We start from the raw sequence: 8911 nt of genomic DNA, 5'->3' as shown, positions 1-8911 counted from the left end.
TGGTGAATTACATTTGTGGGCTTCAAAATCAGAAGCTCTAAGATCAAATGCCATTCCCTACTTACGTATATGTTCAATAGAAGGAAAAATCAATGTTCATCCAGTTTTTTGGTTATGGCCTTAAAATTAGCATGTGTAGTTTTTTTGTTTTTTTTTGTCTGAGCATACTAGCATTGTCAAATCAACGTTGGCGTAGCTCTGGTGATAAGTGTTTAAGAATTTCTTAATGGAATTAAAAAGATTATCTATCCCAAAGATTTTTTTAAATAAAATTTCAGGGTTTTTTCCCATTATCCTGTGGCTGTAGGTCACATCATAAGCAACACTGATTCTCATTTGTAATGATAAATCCCAGTTATACTGTTTATAATATCTTAGCTAGTGAGATGCACGTGTTTGTCTCTATGGTGCCTATCACATTGGTATCTAAAGGACTGAAGAGCAGTGTTTTCCAGTTGGAGGAAAGTCTGAGCTCAATATATAAAATATTTATAATTTCCAGTACATTCCCCTTCCAGCTCATTACAATTTTAAATAGATCTATATTTTATCCTAAAAATGAAACTGAAATTAACAAGACACAGTTCAGCTAAAATTGACAGTTGGACTATCCTCAATGCAGAAGCTGTTGGAGGGCAAAGATGGGTTATGCCACCCACCATATCTCCCCTGTAGTATGTGGCCAGCTCCTGGCATAAGTTAGAGCAGCCTTGGGGCTGCTCTCATTTCACTGCTTAAGGCTCCAAAGGGCAGTTCCACCAGCCAAGTATAGCTATAGTGTAGAGGCGCTCTAGCCATGCTCTTTCCTTCAGCCACAGTGGTGACCTACTCTATGTGCCTGAGCTGTGAAGGGTGACATAGTTTCTAGAGCTATTATGCTCACTCTGTGCCATCCAAGAATTCCCGCTACAGCAGGTATATCCCCAGTGGCTAGCTTCTGTATACTGACTGCACTCCAGTGGTGTACAGGGATACTGAAGTGTGAATTCTTTTGAACCAATGTGTTATTGAGAGAGGACTAGGAGTTTGCACTTTGCACCCATGTAAGACAACCCTTCACTACTGCAAACTCCTCATATAGTTTCCCTACTTTGGACAGGCCCTTAACCTTGCTTGGATAGTAAGTGATTTGCTGGTGGCTTTAGGGCAATGCATTCATGGATTGATACTACTGAATATTTGGTAAACTGTTGTGTTCTCAATGCCCAGGGCTCAACACCTTTAACCCAATTGCAGTGGGACTGCTTTAGTCCCTATATGTGTATTTAGATGCTTTCATCTGAACTCCATGACTTGTTTTGGATGACTTGAATTGTCTATTAAAGGATGGAGTGTGTATAAAAGAGAAAAATTAATTTGTCAGTAAGTTTGTCTGATGGCTTGGTAACTCTGATTGCCTTTTCCACTGAATGCATCTGACGAAGTGAGCTGTAGCTCACGAAAGCTTCTGCTCAAATTGGTTAGTCTCTAAGGTGCCACAAGTCCTCCTTTTCTTTTTGCGGATACAGACTAACACAGCTGCTACTCTGAAATCTGCTTGCCTTGTCTTCTATAGAATAAAGCACTTTGTTTTTATTCCATCTTTCCTAAATATATCATGGAGTCTTTGGATCAAGGTAGGTATAATACACTAGCTAGTTGGTAGATGTAGACCCACTCAAGTGGTTGTGATTATTTCACTGAGTCTTTGTCTCAAGTGGCATATAAAGCTTTAGCTCAAGCTTGTGATTTTTGGATCTGAAGGGCCTGATTTCTATTTCCAGTGCTATATGTGTAACTAGTGACCAAAATGTCTCCCCTTTGCAGTCTCTCTGATACACAGGGCCCTATAAACACTGCAATTCCATGGCCAAAGAATTTGCCCCAGAATCCATCCCTTCCTATAGAACGGCTATCCAGAATGTAAGGTTTCAGTTTACATTTTAAAAAAGCTTATTACAGTAGCCACAAAAAACCTTCTAAACATGAACTAAGTATAAACTGAGGCCTTGTCTACATCAGGTTTTTAGCCTCTGATGTAGCTGCATCACTGCAAATCACTATCCTGGTGAGCACCTCATTGGTGCAAGTCATAGTTTACACCAGTGCAGTGCATGATACTTTTTCAAGTATATAAAAGGTTGTTACAAGGAGGAGGGAGAAAAATTGCTGCTCTTAACCTCTGAGGACAGGGCAAGAAACAATAGGCTTAAATTGCAGCAGGGGTGGTATAGGCTGGACATTAGGAAAAACTTCCTGTCAGGGTGGTTAAGCACTGGAATAAATTGTCTAGGGAGGCTTTGGAATCTACTTCATTGGAGACTTTTTTAAAAGCACCTGTCAGGGATGGTATAGATAATACTTAGCCCTGCTGTGAGTGCAGGGGACTGGAGTAGATGACCTCTCGAGGTCCCTTCCAGGTCTACTGTTGTATCTATATTGGGTTTGCATCAGTGCTGTTGCATCAGTGTAAATGCACTGGTGGCTACAAACCCCAGGGCAAATGAATCCCGATGCAGTGTTGTCTGCCTGAGTCTGCAGCTGACCTGAAACCATAGTTCTGAGAGAAATGGGAACTGACCCCATTCCTCTCTAAATTTTGTTAACTTTGAAAACTGATAAACATAACCTTATTTAGGTTAAAGGGAAGATTTGAGGAACTTCAGTAGAACCTAAAAGTCAGGTGAACAATCGGCCTACAGCAGACACAAGTCACTATTGACACATGCATGGTTATGCACATTGGAAGAAATAATTTGAATTACTTGTGCACATTGCTGGATTCTAAATGAACTGTAATTGACCCTGGAAAAGGTCTGGTGTGAACAGACATATCGGAGAGAACGCCTGCTTTCCTAAATTGAGCTCCTCCCCAACAAGATTGCCCCACTTTCTCATGGATGACTTGTTGACCCATCTGTGTCTTATGTCTATTTTATTCCTCTTTGAGTTACAGCTTGAGCCTGCTCACACACAATCTGTGGCAAGTGCCACTGACTTCAGTGTGACAGGATCAGGCCCCTAGTTTGTCAGTTATGTCATCTTACCTGTTCTGTAAAACACCATGTAAGCTGGTACCTTGCTAGTTATTTCATATATAAAGCACAGTAATAAGGAAAACTTGACATCACTAAAATAAGGAAAATTGAGTTCTTAATCTTCAGCCTCCCTGTTTCTTCCATAAATGACCTCTCATTGGAAATGTCTCAAGAGGGTGGCAAAAAATTAATCTTTTGGAAGTATATTCTGAAACAGAAGAGCTGAGAACATTCTTTTTCTTCTTGGCTTGCTGCCACTTTGTTCTCAATTTGCTGAATTCTATCTATTATTGGATATTACATACACAACAGATGGTTTTGCCTTTGCTGAATCCTAGGTGAGAAATCACTAAACGAGCAAGGAAATAATAATCCATTTTTCATTGTCCTTGGACTTGCTTGAGCCTCTCTGGGAGGAGATCAGAGCTTCCCGGGGGAGGCCGACCTCACGGTTGGAGGAGCACTGCAACTACAGGAAGAACTAACAAGTTTTTCTCAGATGTGGCATGTTAGATTAACATGTCCTACACAAACAGTAGATGGAATTGCGTGGCTATAGCAGTGGCTGTTCTCTGATGTAGGAGATCAAGAACGAGAAGTCTTTGGATCGAGTCCAAAAATGTGAGTCTCCCAGGGGATTGGGAGGGAGACAGTTTAAAAAAAAAATGTGAGCAGTGTCAAAATCCAGAGGTTCCTAGTGTAGCACAAAGACCCCTTTTAGCAAGTGTCCCTGCAAATGCTGCTATTCTTAATACATAGCATTTCTATATCATGTGAGGATCTCAAAGCATTGTACAAATGCTAATTTGGCCTCAGAATAACCCTTTCACAGGTAAATGTTGTTGTTCCAATTTTTGCATACAAGGAAAGCAACACATGAAAGTTAAGTGAATTATTTCAAACTTTCCCATCAAATCTGTAGCAGAGGCAGGTCTAGAACCCAAATCTGCTAGATCCCAGACCCATGCTTTCATCACGAGACCTTCCTCTCTCTCATGAGGACCTACACTGTAAACCAATAGCACCTCAGAATACCCCTTTCTCCACCCCCCCATAAAGAAAAATCTCTACTCTAAATTACCATACAATCGTAACCATACATATGAATGACTACTTGAAATTGCCACAGTAGGAAGAAGAATTAAAACATACATACATCCAGAAAAACCCTGTATATTTTACAATTCCCTCTCATCCTAATCTAGATTCTCCCCCCATCACACCTCCGCCAGTATGAATCATTTACCCCAGAATTCCCCTGATCACTTGACTCTCCATTTATCTGGATGATTTTGATGGCCACAAAACACTTCCAATAACCAGGTTTGCGGGGGGTGTGTGTGTGTGGGGGGGGTGGGTTGTTTTTGTTTTTTTGTTTTTTTGCAAAATGTAACTTTATTGAACTAGGTTAGATTGATAGGCCTGATGTCCTCTCTTAATACACAGCAGTCCAAGCTTCCCCGCACTGCCTTGCCAATGTTCCCCCACCTGGAGGAATGACTCCTGGGAAGGGGACTTTTCAGCCTCAGACTAATCTAATCATGCCAGTTGATGTGCACATCTGTCCACAGAGGCCACCAGTACATTTCTCAAAAACCAGCAGACATCAGGTGGTGACACCTCTTGGGTGATAAAAGATCTAAGGTCTGTACCAATTCAACACTATGGTTAGCAAGGTCATCTACCTTTTATATCATTTGCTGATTTTTGTAGCCTCAATTTAATTCTCACAGTAGAATCTAGGCACACTTTCACACAAGGCAATATTGTACCAGTAGGAGTGCCCTACATGCATTTTTTTCTTATGTCACCTCCTCTAGATTTTCAATAAGCAATAAACCCACAAAAAGAACTGCTCTCGAGCTAAACTGGCATCCCTGGAAAATATACTTATCACATGGGTAATAACAGTGCACACTTCCCTTCCCCCCGCCCCCCCCCCCAGTAGATCTCACCCCCCACACCTGCCAACTTTTCAGAAACAAAAGGAGAGTGATCTACAACATTCAACAGACTGAAGGGGCATCAGCCCCTGCCTATCCAAAGCTGGAATGTAGCTTGATTTGTTAGTACAGATACAGCCAAACCACCAATAAATCATACATTCAAGAAGTTTAATGAAGAAAACTTTACGTAAAAATAAAACATTTGTGATTGTAATGAAGTTTTCCTTTAGTTTCCTATCCTCCACTTTTCTCTGAACTTTTTTCTTCCTGTCCTTCAGTGTCCGAAGGAAAATATACAAACAAGGTTTTTACCCCTTATATTTTTCTTTTTACCTTTAAAGCTGTTTCATGAAGATGCATTTCTTCTGATTTTTAGCTTTTATGTTCTCCATTTTAATTTTTTACTTCCTGTGTTTCCCTTCTCACCTCCTTTCAGTCCCTCACTATCTTTTTTTTTTAATTATTTATTTATCCTCCCAATACCCAGAACAATGTTGCTATTCCCATTGGGGGAGTGAACAGAAACACAGACTCAATGATTTGCCCAAGCTCACACAGGGAGTTTGTGGTAGAACAGAGACTTGACCTCACATCTCCTCGGCCCTCACCAGCAGTCTGCTCTACTCCTCTTCGTTTTCACTGCTGACTTGTTTGCTTTCTCTCCTTTTCCCTCTCTGTCCCAGTCTCTCTCCTCCATGAGGTCATCTCAAATTTCCTTTCTGTACCCTTTAGGTCTCTTCCTTTCATTGCACTGCCCCTTTGGGTTTCTCTCCTTCCTCTCACAGGCTCTGATCCAGCAAAGCACTTAAGCATATGCTTAACTTTAAGCATGTGAGTAGTTCTACTGAACTCAATGGTAGGTAAATAATCATTAGACAAGAGGCAAGGTATTGTCATGGATTAAAAGCTAAGACAGGAAATAAAGTAGAAATAAAGGGTTAATTTTCATCAAGGCAAAAAGGTTAAGGGTGGGAGGTCTCAAATATACACCAGACATATTACAGAACCTTATTAACAATCTAGAAGAGGGGATGGGCTATACAATAGCAAAATTTGCAAGTGACACAGTTATTTTAGATTTGTCAAGTCCTGAGAAGACAGATACTTCAGAGGAACCTACTGAACTTGGTAAATGGTTAACACGCAGGCTGAGGAAGTTCAATGGTAACAAATGCAAAGTAATGTACATTGGATGGAAAACTTTAAACTACTTCTTACGGGGTCTAAATTAACAGGAACAATTCCCCCCCCCCCACTGCAGAAAGGATGTGGACAAATTGGAGAGTCCAGCAGAGGGCAACAAAAATGATCGTGGGGCTGGGGCACGTGACTTATGAGGAGAGGCTGAGGGAACTGGGATTATTTAGTCTGCAGAAGAAAAGAGTGAAGGGGGGATTTGATAGCACCCTTCAACTACCTGAAGGGGCGTTCCAAAGAGGACAGAGCTTGGCTGTTCTCAGTGGTGGCAGATAACAGAACAAGGGGCAATGGTCTCAAATTGCAGTGGGGGAGGTCTAGGTTGGATATTAGGAAACTATTTCACTAGGAGGATGGTGAAGCACTGGAATGGGTTACCTAGGGGGTGGTGGAATCTCCATCCTTAAAAGTTTTTAAGGCCCTGCTTGACAAAGCGCTGGCTGGGAGGATTTAGTTGGGGATTGGTCCTGCTTTGAGCAGGGGGTTGGACTAGATGACCTCCTGAGTTCTCTTCCAACCCTCATCTTCTATGGGTCTATGAAAGGGACGTAGGCACCACTGAAGCCCTCCATTCGGTGTGCAGCTGTGGTCTAAAAAGCAAAACAAGAAGTTAGGATGCATAAAGAATGGGTTGTAGAACAATATGGAAAATTCTATAATGCTATTATATAAATCAATGGCTTGCCATCATCTGCCTTTGAAGTATTGGTCACCACATCTCAAACAAGTTATTGCAGAATTAAAGGAGGTTCAGAGAAAGGTTGTGAGAATGAGTAGGGAAACCCTTAGAAAAAACCATCATATGAAAAAAAAATTGAGATTCCTTACCTTATAAAGGAGACCTAAGAGGTGACATGATAAAAATATACAAAATAAGTGGTCTGGAAAAGATGGATCAAAAACTTTCTTTCTCCCTGACTTAAGACAAAAAACACAGGTCATGCAATGAAATCGAAAAGTAGAAAATTTAAAACTGATAAAAGGAAATACTTTCCCCACACAATTAGACTGTGGATCTCTCTGCCACGGGATCTCGTTAAGACCAAGTATTTAGCATGATTCAGAGAGGGAGTGGAGATTTATATGGATAACAAGAATATCCAGAGTTGTTATGAATGCTCATAATTTTTGGGGAGGGATTTAAAAAAACCTCATGCTTTACAACAATCTCTAACTATTAGGGATTAGGATGAAACCTTCATGGGAGGGGGACATTGTCAGGTTTTAAAAACATTTTTTTAAATGTATTCCTTACTTTAATTGCTGAAAGCAAAATAATTCCCCCCCCCCCAGTTTTGCTCTTCACTTAGTTTAGACATTGAAACTTCATTAGTTGCTTTCCCTGTGGCTTAACTTTTCATTATAACAGTTTTTAGTTAGTTCCCATCTGTTTCTCAGACACTAGTACAATGCTGAAGTATTTTGGTTCCACACAGCAGGGAAAGGATTAAAATCCCAACAAACATATAACTGTTTTAATTGAATTTTCTCTATTTACTTTTTAAATGTTATGAAACATTTCTATAAATATTAGGTTTTGTAAACTTTTTAAAAGAAAATTAAATGTTGAGCCTAAATTGTCTGGCAGTGTCTGTTTCAAAAGAAATATTTAAAAACCACCCACAACTAAATCATTTTTTACTTTCTAAGAGCTCCTTGCAAGTACTCATGGTAGTAAGTATTCATACTTGGTAATAAGTTATGCAAGACCTGGGACTACTCATGGTAGTAAATACTGCAATTTTGAAATCAGCAGGGCTCTGTGTATGCATAAAGGTCTGCCAGCATGGCTACCATTGCAGGATCAGGGCCTGTAGCCAGTAGTAGTCATAATATCTGCCCCAATATTATAACTTCCTTGGAGTAGGGGCTCTGTCATTAATCTAACTGTACAGTATCATCCTTGCCTATGGTGCTAAAGATAAATGCTAATAACAGCAAAAACTAATGATTATTGTTAATTGTATAGTTATATACAAGTTAATAGAGCTCTGAGGTGTGTTTTGAAGGGGAATGGGAGGGAAGTGAGGTTTCCTGTGTTTAAGCTTGGCCTAAAGCTCTACACCTTAGTCAAAGGAAAAAAAAATTAATTTGAGAAACTCCATACTCCTATATATACATTCCTATTTTGATCCAGTCTGTTGTCAGATTAAAGGGTGAGATCTGAATCAACATATGAGTATTTAATCTGTTGTTCAAACTACCAGACCCTGAAGGGGAAAAAATTCTTATGAAAGCTGGCCTTTTAATTTAATGGAATACAATTTTAATGAATTTCTTATTAAGTTAAATACAGATGTGACAGCAGAATGTGGAAAGCGCACACTGCAGCTGTGCGAGGTCCAATGAGGTGATAAAAGCTGTTTGTGTGGTTAAGGATGGCTTTGAAAGTATGTGGTAACCTAGCCACAGATACTGGGCAGCCTATGAAACCCAATTTGCTGTATGTCAGAAGTTTCCTGTGAGATAGTAAGCCTTTTTGATTGATTGTAGTTCACTTTCTTGCTGCTGCTAGAGGTTGCTCTGTGCTGAGTTGGATTTGATACCATAAAAAGTCATGGAGGAAACTAAAGTGCCTGTTTTGAAGGCAGGAAAAAAAATGCAGATCTGGGCTTTTAAAACTGCACTGAATGACTCCACTGTGAAAGGTAGAGCAGAGTTAGTAGTAGTATACTTTTGCCCTTGCGTTTACTATAAAATAGGTCACAGAAAAGGGGGCACTGTGTCTTTAAATATTGTTACTCTGCTGAT

This window comes from Natator depressus, chromosome 3 (assembly GCF_965152275.1).
Source record: "Natator depressus isolate rNatDep1 chromosome 3, rNatDep2.hap1, whole genome shotgun sequence".
Lineage (NCBI taxonomy): Eukaryota > Metazoa > Chordata > Testudines > Cheloniidae > Natator > Natator depressus.
The sequence above is the reverse complement of the archived record's forward strand: the minus strand, read 5'-3'. Positions refer to the sequence as shown.